We start from the raw sequence: 16,859 nt of genomic DNA, 5'->3' as shown, positions 1-16,859 counted from the left end.
CTAAACTGTTACAGACTTTTGGAGATTGTTAATGTTATTGATGTAATATCAGCTATAGACTGTCTTTAATAAAAATTTCTAATTATTCATTAAAAAGCTTGCTTTGCGAACACAGATTAATGAAGTACACTCTCAGAAAAAAAAACTCTCACATTTGAAGATTCAGCAATCCTTGACCAGTATTTCATCAATTTTGAAAATTTTTTCTTGACGAAACACGAACTTTCTAATATAACGGAAATGTTTCCCTAATTCCGGAACCTCATTAGAGTTTCATTGTAGGAGATTATTATCAAGAATGGCGAAATTATAACGAGCACTAGAAATAAAGTTATGATTACGAGTCTGTATAGGGATCAAGCAGTCGGACTTATGCTGGGAAGATCCCAAGTTCGAAACCCGCTTCAGGCATGGGAGTAATTTGTCACACTGTTTTTTCAGTATTGTGCTGTTTGAGAAATAATGATTCACTTATATAATGCCCATGATTAAGTGATTATCAGAAGAAGCATTAGGAGCTACAAGTTTTCTTTTAATTATGATGCCACATAATTTGTTTAATTTTGACAAAATTCGCTTCCTTGAAGAAGTGACAACAGTTATTTCATCACTTAGACGAAATGTTTCATCCGAGCATGTAGCAGGAAATGATTTCGTCAAAAGCAAATAGTATAAATATTTTTACAGTGTATGTATTAGTTTTAAAACACAAGCTACTACTGAATACAAATGGCAAAAGTTTTTTTTACAAACTTGATTGAACAATAACGGCGAAGAAAACAATAACGGAAACTTATTTTATTGACATAAATTTAGGATCGGAAATATATTATGCTAATTTGTTTTACCAGCATGAGCTGATAAAAAATATAATATAAGTGCTTGTTTTTCAATTTGTTTGTTTTTCAAGTTAATAAACAACAATCAATAAACAACATAAAATACAATGCCATAGTAGGAATAGTGCACCAGCGGTCAATAAATGATTTTTTCTTTTAATGTAAGGAATATATTATTTTATCTACAAAAACTTATGACAAAATCATTTTTCAATACAGAATAAAATGAAAAGTATTAGTAATTTTTCTGTAGTTGAATAAATATAAATTTTTCTCTTTTTATTAAGAAATTAAGCAATATAAATGAAAGGATATTTTTAATTAACGGGTAATTTTAAAAACAAATCAAACATTTAAATATTTTTGTAAAAATATAAGGAAATTAAATTAACTTATTACATTCTAATAGGATAACACAAAATGAAAAAGGATTAATATTTTTACTCCCCAACCACTTGTTTTCTTAAACCTGAAGATGAAAAAAAACAGGATTAATAAATAAATAAATTAAATAGCTTTGAATTTAATTTCAGTGCAGGCATTAGCTTTAGCAATGAAAATAAAATGCTAAGAAAAGTGACATATTTAAAAGCTAATTTACAGGTGATATATTAATACATTTAATCCAAGTTATTATCTTACATTTAAAAATTGTAAATATAAACATTTCTGTTCAGTAAAGAACCGATTAAAATTTTAAGCAAAAATTAAAATTTTATATAAAATAACCTCTAAATGAAATAAGTAATATAATCATAGCTTTAACATTGTACTTTTGCTAATCGATCATATACACCGAGGTTACAAAAGTCAAGGGATACCTCTTAATGTCGTGTCGGACCTCTTTTAGCTCTACGATGTGCAGCGACTCAACTTGACATGAACTTAAGAAGTATTTGGAAGTCTCTTACAAGAATATTCAGCCATATAGCCTCAACAGATGTCCATAATTGCGAAAATATAGCGTGTGCAGGATTCTGTGAACGAACTCTATTATTTCCCTTAATGTTCGATGGTATTCATGTAGGGCTGCTAAATCATTCACTGAATTGTCCCAAATGTTCCCCAAACCAGTCGCGAACAAAATGCTCGGTGACATGATGATTTGCCATGCATAAAACTTTAATCAGTGTTTGGGTACATGAAGTATATACATAAATGGCTACAAGTGGTCTCCAACTACCTGAATTTCCAGTTATTGCTCAGTGCAAGTGACCAAAAGACTTAGTTCATACCATTAGAAAGTAATCCATGCCATTATGGAGCTACCACTAGATTGCATAGCGCCTTGTTGTTAACTTGCACTTATGGCTTCACGAGGTCTACGCCACACTCGAACTCTCCCATCAGCTCTGACCAGCTGAAATCGTGACTGATCTGATCAAGCTACAGTTATCTAGTCATCTAGATGCAATATATATATATGGTCACGAGCCAATTAGAGGCACTGAACGTGATGTTGTTAGTAAAAGCACTCGAATCGGTCTTCTGCGGCCATATCCTATTACAGCCGAATTTCACCGCACTATCCTGAAAGGCACGTCCATTTCCGTCCCGTATTGATGTTGGTGGTTATTGTATGTATTGCTACTTGTTTCTTAACACTGAAAATTCTACGCATGCGTCGGTGGTCTTAGTAAGTTCGAGCGGTCGGTCACCACGTCATGTTGACAGGTTATGTCTGAAATTCGGTATTTTCAGCTCACTCTAGACACTGTAGATATCCGCACAATGTGCAAAATCGAATGTCCCATTCGTCAAGATCTAATTACCACTTCACGTTCAAAGTTTGCTAATTCTCGTTTTACAGTCATAACTACATGAGAAACATTTCCTTACGAATAACGTGAACACATATAAAAGTCATGCTCCTGCATTGCCCGTGAATTTATACATTTTGTACGCGATACTATTAACATGTGTATATATGCACATCGTTATCCTATGATTTTCACCCCCGCAATGTGTAGTGACAATATAGCATACTATTTACAAATTTTTCAATAGATATACATAACTAACAAATATAAACAAGAGAACCACATTTACAACTTCAGTTTTTTTAGAAAATGCTACGAAAATGAAAATGATTAATAATAATTTGTAAATCCTCATTACTTCGTACGTCTTCCTAATTATAATTGCAATATTTCCATAATCCTTAATAATAAATCAGAAGTCTTTGGTATTACGTATTAACTCTTCTTCCTCACAACTTACATTGTGGTTGAGTAAAGAAATGTTTACTTCAGCTATAAAGTAATTCAACTGTTTTGTCTTGCACGTGACCCATGAAATTAATTAATATATATGACTAGAAAAATTTTTTGTTAAAATGTGTATATGCCTTAAATATCTTCGTTGCAAATATAAATACATAAAAATAAATTTAGGCATATTCATTACAGAAAACCTGTATAAAATTAGATCATTCTCGGGGATGTTTTCCAGATCATCGCCTATAGCCCATTATGCTGCTCTAATGTGACGTACAAAAAATAAATACCTGTTTAAAATTACATTTTTCAACTCTTCCTCCGGGAAGAAATTGTTCAATATCTGCGTGAAAGAATACGTATTATAGATTGAGAGAATATGCGCATTATTATTATATTTTTATTATGCATGCGCATTATTTTATTATTTATTTATTAGCATATTACACAATTTGGATTTTATAACAATTCGTAAGTAATTATAATAAATAAATAGGGAATTCAACGTATCAATGCCATACAATAAGTACCTAGGAATTAATTAAAGGAGAAACATTCCATTTTCTTGGAATTTCGGGTACCCTCACACCTGCTCTCAACCTTTCAACTCCTAATGAAATTTAGTCTGACACCAGCCGCAGAATTGCCTGACAATGCTAATCTAACAAATTGCTTGTCTGATAGGTTTTGCTGCCAAGTGCCTGTCTCATTTCATCAATGAATGATAGTTATACAATAGACCGTTATAGCTAGGCAGAGAATCTCATTTGCAAACTACTGTTTGAGGATTTTTATCAATTGCTAAATTTTCACATGATATTTAATAAATTTGAGCAAATTTTTTTAAAAGAAATATTAACTTATTTGGCGGATAATCTATGCAAGCGTGCTATATTTAATTTATACAAAATGAATTATATTTATTTTAAAACTTCACATTGCGAAAAAGGAAATTTTTATAAAAGTGAGTACTTTGTATAATGAAAAACATGTTTTCAGGTCCTGTTTAAATATTGAACTAAAAATACTAATTTTAATATCACCATATTATTAAAAAAAACTTCATGTTTTAGGAAAACATATTTTTCTGAACAAAATATATACAGATATACATATTTTTTTTTCATGAAGTAGTTGTCACAACTGTATTAAATGATAAAGATTCTTCTCACATTTGGTTCCACAGTTAAATTTTTATGAGATAACACCCTGGCTAAGCTCTTTGCAATAAAAATATGGGTCAATTAATAACATATCTTTTATCGAGATTTTAATTTATTAATTTAGATTATTTTTGACAAAAATTTAATTTATTATTTTTTTTCCCCCGAGTATTTATTAATATCAATCATTTCTTGTAAATTCCAAATACAGGAGAAATTAATTCTCTAAAGTGAAACAAATTTTTGATTGGAACCCTGGGGGATGTAAAAATAGAGGAAGAACAAAAAAAACATTTGTTGCAGGATGATTATGAGAGAATTAAAAGCAATAGGAAAGACATGGAGAGACAAAATATTTTTCTAGAAATAGAGTGCAATGTAGAGCCATGATAAAAGCCTCTGCTCAAATTCGGATTAAAAACTAATATGTATGTAATGCTTTAATAGAGGTTGCACTTCCAATACATTTTGAGAGTTTTTTTTATTTATTTGAGTTTAAAATATTAATTTTATTTCAATTTTCAATTTTTATAGCATTTTTAAAATGAGAACTACTAAAATTCATTGAATGCCTCTCCACTGACAACTAATACTGATTTGTCAAACTGCTTAAAAAATAAAATAAAAAACAATTTACATTTTATTAAAACTAATATTTTTCTTGCTAAACAAACAAGTACGCTTCTAAATGCAGTCACTTGAAACTGCTTTTTTTCTTTTTTTCTTCTTTTTTTTGGCATAGTTGGAATACCAAACCAAACATAAATTAATTACATTACAGTTACCAAACATAAATTAATATTCACAAACCCAAAGAGTTGTAGATTTGTAGTAGAGTTGTAGTAAGTTAATTTTATTGCATTAAAAATCCTTTGATAAAGCATAACCTTAATCACTACTTCATGGATTCAATTAAATCACTCTTTAAATGAAATTGACATTAATTTTATATTAAGTTCCATTATTAGTTGGAATAAAACCAATCATGATAATAAATATCTATAAAAAAGGAAAGCTACGTAACTGTATCAAATTTCGTTTATTTTGATTTAAAGTATACGTGCTTGTTCGAAGTTAAATTTATTTATGTTAAATACATACAATGTTGAATGCTATATACACTATTATATAATACTATTACGTATCATTATACTATAGTTTACAATTTTTATAGTTGACGCAGAAATTCTAGAAGCATTTGTAATTAGTCATAAATTCAAAATAGTAATATAATTATAACTAATTACTTATTTTGAAATATATATATATATAGAAAGNATAACAGAGAAACAGTAAAAAAATTAAAAGTTTGTAAAGATCAGAGTGAAAAAGATTCAAGAAAAAGTTTTAACATCTTCTTACAGAAAATAAACTCATACTTACAGATCTGACAATAACTTTTGATTTCACTCTTTTACCATCATCATCATGAGATTTTGCAGTTTTTGAAGACTTTGTACCCTGCAAGAAAAAATAATAGTAATAAGAATAACTTAAAGTGTTCAAATGCATCAACTCTACAGTTATATATATATATATATATATATATATTCAATTCATTTTTTAGAAAGTTCAATTAAAATCTTATTTTCCGGAGTACAAAGCTCATTTAAGCATTGATTCAATTAATTTTACATTGTTGCTCTACGCTTATTTATTCCAAAAATAATGTTTTACTATTTGTTTAGATAGGAGAATAGCAAATCAAAGATGATGCCAATACAATATGCTTTTCACTTGTTACGTTCTCACGCCAAGATGTTTTTATTACTAGGTAGTGGCTCACAGTTTTTATTTTGCCTACTACAAAGCATGATTTGTAAAGGAATACACAAATAATTTCGTTCTTCTAATACGGTTCTTTAATGCTTATTTTGATTTAAAATGACAAGAATCTGAATGGAACTGAAACTAAGGAAACAGATATTTGCTTCAGTTTTTTAAAATCATGAAGATTTAGTCTAAATAATAGTAGAGATAAAATATATTACACATGCTGAGTTATTGAATAAATACTTTAAACAGGTATTTTTTTTACGAATATTCTTTAATATTTTTTGTGTAATGATGTGTGGCTTTTTTCGTAAATTTAATGCTTACGAAAAATGTCCGGATCAGCAGTAAGGTAAATATTTAATAATAAAAATAGAACTTTAAAATTGCGTTCCGGAGGCGAGTTTGCTCTTGTCTTCCAATTTAAACTTTTGAAAATTAGTTGTAAAGCTATACATTAGAGGAAAGCTGATGTGACCGATTTAGAAATATATTACAGTCTCTTTCGTTCCAATTATAATTTATGACTTCTTTATGCATAAATTCAATGTTTCGCATAAAAGTTTAGATCAGTGAAAAGACACAAATGTAAAGCTTGAAAAACAGTTCCTGTCACAACATATTTTTATTTACTTAAGTTTGCTTAAAACAATCTATAGCAATACCATATAAAAACAAATTACAATTATGATCTTTTACCGCCTTATTTTTAGTGACGTTTTGAAATTTAAGCTTGTTATCAGAAACGTAATGTTAATCATAAACAATAAGTCAGAAACATTACTGTTTTCTATCCAGAACAGAACCGGAAAATATATTTTAAAAAGGAGCGTGCCATTTTGAGCCAGCATTAGTTTTCATTTCAAGAGTGTTTAAAATCAGTCGTAACACTACAAGTGAAAAACGAAAGCAGTATTGACTTTTTACTCTGTATGCTTGTTGTCTTAGAAAATTCAATATTTTTACCAGGAATTCTGTGTTCAGCATAAATGATTGGCTGTGTAAGAAATTATATAATTTTTAACCGGGGAAATAATCTGGAAAATATGTTCCAGAAACAAGCATTCAGTCAAGTAATACCGTGCATTTGATTTTTAATTCAAGAGTTTTGAAAATCGGTCGTAATGCCATTAAGAAACGAATGAAAAATGTCATGACACTCTAAGGATGCTGTTCTAGATTAATTTTACATTATAAATTTTGGAGTAAAAGTTTTATGTTAATGCAGAAACAGCATTTTACAGTAATATTATTTAATTTTTGAAACCTTTTTCGGAGTTTTTACTTTGTTTTACAGCACATACAAATTTTTGTGCGTCATAATTATATTTCAAGCTACAAATCCATTCTCTTTTAAAACTTCTGATGGTAATGATTTTCACATAATTATTCACAAATTGAAAATGAATGAATTATTTTAGTATATATGGATGAATAATTTAACTAACACGATACATATATTCCATATTTCTCATTCCCTAACTAATGGAATCTTGATGTGTTGATGCTCTTTTTTGAATAAAACATTTCTATAATCATCTTTGCTTAAAATACCCATGTAGTACTCCTTTTTGAAAATCATTTGGAAACCATTAATAACCACACCCCGCTGCGATAAGATTCCGTCAAACTAATGCGTAAATCAATCAATGAATAGGGTCTGAAACTGTCCAACTACAAACAATATGTCTTTCTGATCTTGCATAATATTCACATCTGTCAGATTAGTCATGTCAAAATTTCGCAGAGATTTGACGTTCATTGAGAATCTTTGTTGGATGAGAAAAATAATTGAGCATTAGTCTCCATAAAATAAGAACATGATTTAAAAAAAAATGTATCGCAAATGATATAAAGAGAGTCGATATTAGTTATGTTTAAAACAAGTCAATATATTGTATCCAAATGTATTTATTATAACTACTAGAAAAAATGCCAAAATGTTGTAAATCTAATATAAGCGCAGCTCTGAGGTTTTAATTTTGAAGAGTGAAACACACTGGAAATTATACTAACAATTTGTTTTGCCTTTTAAGTAAAAGGTAAAACTAACTTTTATTTTCAATTATAGTGAACTTTCATATAGAGGTACTTTAATATTAAAATGCGAAGAAGAGAAACTAATATCCCTTTCGTGCACATTCCTAGAACTGTAATACATGCTGAATATTTTTAATAATATCCAGTTATGAAACTTTCTTTGTTTTCTGGATTTAATAGGTTTTATAATATAAAAGTGTAGAAGGATGCAGAACTTTTGAGCAATATTAAGTTACAGCGCATTAATCAAGATTTCTAACTCTTTTATTACATAACTATTTACTAAAAATAAGTTATTAAAAAAAAACATTTACACAAATTCTCGAAACATGTTTTAATATAGTAAAAAAATAACATTTGTCAATTTCATGAAACTGAAATGTATTTACGAAGAAATGCTACAGTCTTACAAACGGAATAATACATTAAAAAACGAGCTGAATTTTTTTTTTCAGAGATTTTATATTAATTTCGCCTTATTTTGAATTCTCAATTTATATATATATATTTTTTTAAATTCAGTTTGTTTAACAAAACTTGCAAATGTTCATGCAAAGTCTTCATGTTTTCATTCAAAGGCTTACAACAATTGAGTCTTAGGAATCTTAGGGAAGGAATTCTAATATAAATAGTATCATATTGTTTTGTTTTTTTTTTAAAATCTGAAATAAATCAGAAATAGGTTGTATTTACGACTTGGTTATTTCGAACTTTTGTCATGGAAGGAGGAAAAAATACTTTTAATGTCAGCATTAGTAACAATTGAAGTCACTTTCCTATTGTTATTAAATTAAGTTAAACTATCATTAAATTAAAAAATTTCTAACTTTTAATTTAAAATAATTAATCTTAAATTGAATTAAGTTTGTGTTTAATGAAAATCTTTTGAATATTTCAGAGAAAAACGTAAAAACATTTTGAGTATATGTTAGATTATTGATAAGAACAAAGTAGGGATTAAAATCGTCAAAAAAATTGTCTATGTGAGATTTGAATGTATTTGCTTTTTCAAATGATTGAAATCCTTTAATGCATCTTAGTTTTGATTCGTTAAAGTGTAAACTTTTACCCCTTTAATATGCTGTTTTACGCCACATTCTGAGCATAGATATTTTTACTTTATTTTTAACGATCTTATTAGGTGATGTATAAGGATGAAATTTTTTCTTATTTTCTGCTTTTACCAAACATTTTAGGTATTAAAATAAATTGTTGGTGTTCAGTTTGAGTTCTTAGTAAATTTGCTACATTGCATGTCTTGAGTTCCTCTATATAAACATCTAAGTTTAATGCAAAGATAACAATATGCGACTGTTTTTAATGGCCTTATTTTTCGAAAATATACTTAAAATTGTTCGAATTGATCATGAAAAGAATAATGAAATCAAATATTTGTAGAATTGCGCTTAAACCAGTTTATGTTTAACAAAAAAAAAACATTATATTGGCAATAAAAACCAAAATATACTATAAAACCAATCATTTGGTAATTTTTAAGTTCATATGTTAATAGTTAGTAGGAAATTCTGGTTTTCAAAAATATTGCTCTTATTACAACACATTTGATAAAAAATATAGAATTGAAAAATAATTTTAACCAAATAAATGCCTTTTATACAATACTTTATGGTTTCATAATAAAATTGCCAAATTTAATCACATATTATAAAACCTCATCTTATTGTAAATTTCCCCAACATCATTAACAAAGCAAATTTGTTAGCAATAATTTATTATTGCTAATAAATTTTTAGCAATAATAAATTATTGCTAACAAATTTTAAATTTTAAATATTAGAAACAGAAAGAAAATAAAATGTTGGTAAATGCTCTTGAGAAAATAACTAAACATGTGATTATATATCTAGAGTTGATCATTCAGTGATATTTTATTGCTATTGAATCAGACGATAACCGGAACAAACTTTTTATCTGTTTTCCATTCATAGCACACAAGGATAGTATTTGCTTGTGATCCATTCTGACAAGCTTTATCTGAAGAGAAAGAGTACACAGAATCATATGGACTAAGGTATTTAGACTACGCTTCTTATGGCTCTTCAAACTGCTCTTGAAAGGAAAGTGGCCCATAGACTTTGTTGAAGACTACTCAGTCGAAAATACATAAATTTTACGAGACGTTTCTTAAGATACCTTTAAGAGATGAGCAAGAATTTTGAAAAGAAAACGTCGAAAAAGACTCTGCTCATCATAGAGAATGGAGATTAGATTTATTTCAGAAGAAGGATCAAAACTAAATTGAACTAGATACATTGAAAGATTCGAATTACTATAGAACCATTTTCTACATATTTTTTCGTTTAAAAAAGTATTATTTTACTGTATTAGATATAAGATGAATATATTACACTGCATTATGCAATAACAAAACGCGGGTGAGTTATTCTGTTTAAGTGCTTATTCATAAAATTGTTAAAAATTTCTACTTCAGAAGAAAAAGAACCAGCTTTTTTTAAGATAAAGTGATAAGCAAATAAATTTAAAAAAGAAATCTAAATAAATACTCACTTAAGGAAGTGTGGTCAAAACTTACCAGAATATGGTAATATTCATTGTATTCCTGGTTTAAAGGAAACAGCAAAAAACTCAATAATTTTTACCAAAGTGCTTTGTTAATGATGTTGGGGAAATTTACAATAAGATGCGGTTTTATAATATGTGATTAAATTTGGTAATTTTATTATGTACCATAAAGTATTGTATAAAAGGCATTTATTTGGTTAAAATTACCTTTCAATTCTATATTTTTTATCAATTGCCTTGAAATAAGAGCAATATTTTTGAAAACCACAATTTTCAACTAACTGTTAACATTTGAACGGAAAAATTACCAAATGATTGGTCTTATCGTATATTCTGGTTTTTATTGCCAATATAATTGTGTTGCTTTTTTACCAGAAATGCCATTACCATACAACACGGTAATTTTATCAATTTTTTTTTATCCGTGCAGATAAAAATGATTGTAATTTTGGTTAAAAACTTGCCTTTATTATAAATATAATACTCGATCCCATAACTCTAAAGCAGTATCTTTTTACAAAATTTTCTTAACATTTTCACAGCTAAACATTTCCATACAAAAATAAATAATAATGTAATTTTTCTGTCTTATTTTTGTCAAATATAATAATAAAAAACAATTATTGCAATGATTTATTCTTGCACAATTATTCAAAAAAGAAAACTTTACCAGCATATAATGGCCAACATCACAATGAAACAAACTTAGGAAAGTTGTATTTATTATAACTACTAGAAANATGTGGACCATCCAACGAAGTAGGCGTTACTGCCGATGTAGGCGTATCCAGATCAAAGTGGGCGTTTTTGCCAAGGTAGGCGTGTTCACATCACTTCCGGGTCACCAATGTGGGGGGCGGAGTAATCGACCATGCCAACCGTCATCTATCAAAAGATACCTCGTGATAGAATCAAGTTAGCATGCTTTATATACTAGTGAATGATGTTAAACTTTTGTAGTGGTAGTTACGCCACACTGGTCAGGATGGTTCTGCAACCTTGGGACCAACCGCATGATGTTGGCAATCTGGAAATGTCGTTAGCATTTACCACAAGCCTAGTCACTTTTATTACCTTGGGCAGTTGGCGCCCAATTGATCTGTAACTAGATTGCCTTTAAGCCACCATGGGGTATTGAACACCAGAACTTTGGATTGATAAATAATTGCCTTTGCTATTGTGTCAATGCAATTAGAAGCCAGATTTAAGAAGTCTATGTAAACATGGGTGTGATAGCATTAATTTCCTTTTTAAGCTTGTTTTTCTCAAGGAAAATTTGCTATGAGTGTGCCATACGAAAACCTAGTAGATTTTACTATGGGGTTTTGTCTGAGGTAAAATTTTACCATGCACATGGACATATACCGATGGAAGAATTTTGTCATACGCCTATGCCGAACTTTTCCCATAGGTTATTGCACACCTTTGCCACATGGCCACAACAGCACTTCTCTTTAGCTCTATGGTAGGTTTTCCTTAAGCTGTACTTAGTAAAACTTATAAACAATAATAAACAAAGGACATTGTAATACATTGAGCTCTAGCTTTTCCATAAGAAATGGGCAAGAATGATTATAATAGGAGAAATTAATATGAGAGATATAGTAATTAAATGTATGAGAAAAGACAATAGCTATGCAAAAAGGACCATTACTGGACAAATCCCATGAAAATTAAATTTCAATAAAGTCTTTGCAACAAATATTAATGAGAAAACAATTAAGGTAATATAAATAATTAAAAAAATATTAATTAAAATGAACTTACAGGTTTTTCGCTTCTTTACTGTTTATTATTCAAAAATTAATCCCTACATCAAAGAATGAGCAGAATACTATAGAAGGAAACAAAATTCAATATTCGATTTTAGCATAACTGATACAAAACATCAGTGACTTTGAGAGCTAATTTTGTTCTAATGTTTTCTAAAATCATTTCAGTCTGAAACTAAGTTGATTATAAATTCGAATAAATTCAAAAATTTTGGAAAATGTTGTCGAAACCAATAAGATATTAATTAATTCGAGAAAAAAGCTTGAAAATGGAATAGGTCGGAATTTCGAAAAGAAAAATAATTAAAATGAAAGAATAAAAAAAAAATTTCTTTGATCATATAATGTTCCGTCAAAGTTGTCTTGCCATTGACTTGACAGCAGTAGCATATGCAGAAGTGGAAATCTTGATCGGAAATAATTTAAAATAATTATAAATTTCCATGTGATCGAATTTTTTTTAAGAAAGTGCTATTGTTTTTGATGTATCGGTTTGATCAATGCAAAGTTCAGCTCCGTTTTACGCCTGCATGACATATGAGCATGATGTATTTCCTTTTGTTTATCCTGTGTTTACCATACTTCCCCTTAAGCATAATTTAGCTCTATGGTGTGCCACCATATAAATGAAATACGAACTTCCATGGTTTCCATAAGCTTATGGGGTTTTATCATATAAATGACAAGCATATTTCTATGGTTACCATACTCTTATGGTGTCTTGTCATATAACCTCATTTCCTTTTGCTGATTTAGTCAAAATTACCTGCTAAGATCATTTATATTGTCACCTAAAATATACACAAATAAATTTTTTTATTTGAGTTTAGTGAACCTATCAACAGCTAGATTTCTTTTTGGCGACCTAAAGTTCTTGAAAATTCAAAATTTATATTTCAAGGAAAGTTTAGAGATTCTTCTTTTAAGCAGTTTATTTTTAAATTTAGTTCTAAATTAATTGCGTCTATCAATAAGAGGGAATATATAAATCTGTAATACTTCATTTAAATGTAGATTACCCGAGTCTAAACTATAAAACTTTACTTGTACTACTTTAAAATGCATGCATTTAAGAAAAAATAATTCCTTAACGCGAAGAAACATTTGGTTTGTCGTTAAGATTTATGTGAAAAGAAAAATACTCTCCATTGGTGTCTGTGTATCTAAGGTAAAGAACAGTAAGAAGTACTTAATTTTTGAAATTTTCAAAATTATTATATAATTTTTTGAAACGCTTTCAACACAAAATAATTTGTGAGGGCAGAACTACCAGAATATGGTACAACATACAATTTTTCTGTTTCTATGGGAACACCCATCGCTCGATGACTTTTACATAAGTGCTCTGTTAATGATTTTAGTAAAATTAACAACAAAATATGGTTTTATTATATGTAATAAAATACCGTGAATGTGATAAAAAATTTTAATTTTGGCATAATACCTTAGAAGATAACATAAAAACAATTTATACATAAATTTTCTTTTCAGTTTAGTATTTCTTACTGCATGTGTGGCAATAAGAGCTATAATTTTAAAAATCGGATTTTCCGGTAAATCGCTATTAATATGAATGGAAAAATTCCCGAATGAGTTGTTTAAATACCGTATAATTCGTTTTTTTATAATCAAAATTGTTTTTTTTTTACCAGAAATGTTATTAACAAAAAGTACGATAGTTATAGCAATTTTTTTCCTTCATGTATTTTTTAAACTATTATTTAAGGCAAGTAAAAGAAAGGTTTTAATTAAAAATGTAGAGAAAATACAGTAATATAGTGATGTTTATTAAACGAATAAGTAATCGTGTTTCCGAGTTTCTAATATCAAACTAAATCCCAAGTGAAACTAGAAACTATTCTGACTTTCGAACTACTTGCCCTGTTAAAATAAATAGAAACTCTATAAGAGCTTAATAGTGCTCCTATTTACACGGCTATATTGAATTTCTCACGTTGAAGTTGACTTTTTTACTTTTTCTAAGCTAGTACTTTGGAAAACCTATTCCGTAAATGAGCGTAGAGACTTTTATTTTCCCTGGTTCTCTAATTTATTAAAGAAATAAACTTTTTCCCTAATTTTCAGAGCACTGCTAATTGGAAGTTCTTTTTTATTTTAGACATATTTTCAGACTGCACCGATGTATTTATATTAATTTTTGAATCAACATTTTATTTAATGTTTTCTTTTTCTCTCATTGAAGTGAATTCCAAGATTTATATGACCAAACATTGTTTCCTCAATTACGAAATTCGTAAATTTGTAGTTGAATGAAAATTTTGCTAATGTATATTTAGTGCTTCATTTTCCTTCTGGAATATGAAAAAATATACACATTGTGGATATGCAATTATTTACGTGAAGGAAAAAAGAAACCATTAATAACACTTCCAATTTTCAGCTTCCAATCAGACCAGATTTAATTATCTGAACATACGCATACATTTGCCTTACGTTTTGTACATCTTTTTATTTCAGTTTTAAAAAGTTTTCTGAAAATATTAAATGACGGTCTTTTTAAAGGAGCATCCAATATATAGATAATCATATGGTGATTATTACATCTAAGTTTTTTTTTCTTCTTTTCATTTATTTCATTAGCAAAAACTTCAAATACATTGGTTTATCTAAATAAAAAAGTATGAAATTAATTGGTATTATACATAACACTTTGAAAATGTAATTATTTGATACTTAAAACCTGTAGCGTCTTAGCTATTTTTAATATTTCCTCCCAATTTCTTATGTTTTTTTAAAAAAAAAAACACACGTAAGCACTGAAAAACATATTTTTTATATATATTTTTTTTTTTACTTTTTTGAAATGTTTCTAAATATACATTATCAAAGTTTCACTTCCTTGTGCTAGAAAACAAAATAAATATTCATTGAAATAAAAAAAGAAGACCAAAGGGGTGATTTTGCTGTTTTCGATTTTTGAAAACTAAAACTCCAAAAAGTTTATTAGTAGAGCAGAAATAAAGAACGACCGTGTAATAAAAAAATATTACCAAATAGTTTCCGTTAAGTTATATAGCATCTATCAACGTCTATGGTAACTTCATTTTAGCTCGTATTGAATAAGAAATTCGTTATTTTCTCGTAAACCATGAAAATTCAGATCTTAAACAGCTATTTTGTTATATTATCGGACATGGAAAAACTGTTGGGGAACAGTTATTTACACGTTAATCAAAATAAAAATTTGTAACTCGGCGAACGAACAAGCAACATAACTTTGACTTCGATTTTCAATTGATATGAAGTCCACACAAAGAATTAGACATTGTCTTTATTTGTGCAAGTTGATAAATGGTGAAATGAGTTAGAGCCAGGGGAAAGTATAGAGCTCTGATTACAGAACTACGCCTAAACTCTGAGCAGAGTGGGACTACTGATAATTTAGTTATTTTTGTAAGCTTCAGATGAATTTTTTTCGTGGACGAAAAAATCCGCATAATTGGAATAGTTCGCCTGCACATTAGAACATATATTCTTATTTAAGTGTTAGTTTTACGTTTTGCCATTTATCTTTTGTACTGCAAGATGAAGAAAAAAATCTCACTATGTGGCTGCACAAGAAAATGAATGGTATTTCTTCGAAAGTGCTTAACGATTGCAGTTCAAATATCAATGAGACGCAGTCACTAACTACTATAGTGCAAAATACGATGCAGGCTTATCAACCTATATGCTAAGGAAATATTCTAAAAGGGTGAAACTTGGAGGTAGTTAACATTTCGAACTTTTTTTTTCATTTTTATTTCTGTTTATGATATCAATGCCCGTAGTGCTTGAATAATTTTAAACAAATCCTTTGTCATCCCCAAAAAACATTACGAATTCATTCTTGTGTTTCTTGTGCGAAGAACTAGGGCTTTGCACATCAGATAGCCTCCAATTGATAAATTAGAACAGATTCAGTCTCAAAGAAACATCGCAAGGGACAGAATAAAACTTCTGATAGCTGTGACTAATGCTGGAAGCCGATTTACGGACGTTTTGCTGTCAAATCGCTTCACATGGATACCTATATGCTTGCGCTAATGTCCTTTGTATGATGCAACTTCACACATTAAAACGCATCGTGTGCTCATGTATTTTATTTGTATTTTCCGTTTAATTTCTTAAGATTTCTGTTCCTGCCGAAGAATTATCTGCCATACCATTTAGCACTATATTGTTATATTGTCGTTGCAAAAATAGAAAAATAAAAATTCTAAAAGAAAGCAAAAAAAAAAAAAAATCTCCCAAATTTCTTATATACTATATTTTTAACAGTATTCCTCTGTTACTTTGGAATTTTATCAATTTCGTATGACCGACAAATCGACTCCTAATATTGCTTTTAGGTCTGTCTAAAATTCGTCCCTCTATTTTTAAGATTTAACTTCGAGATAGGAATCAAATAATCTAAAGGGTAAAAACTTTATGCACACAAATAATAGGTATTTTAATAAAGTTTAATAATAACTGTACGCTTTTATTATTAAATGTTCTTTCTGAAATCTC

The sequence above is a fragment of the Parasteatoda tepidariorum genome, chromosome 7 (genome assembly GCF_043381705.1).
Source record: "Parasteatoda tepidariorum isolate YZ-2023 chromosome 7, CAS_Ptep_4.0, whole genome shotgun sequence".
Lineage (NCBI taxonomy): Eukaryota > Metazoa > Arthropoda > Arachnida > Araneae > Theridiidae > Parasteatoda > Parasteatoda tepidariorum.
Note: the sequence above shows the minus strand (reverse complement) of the source record.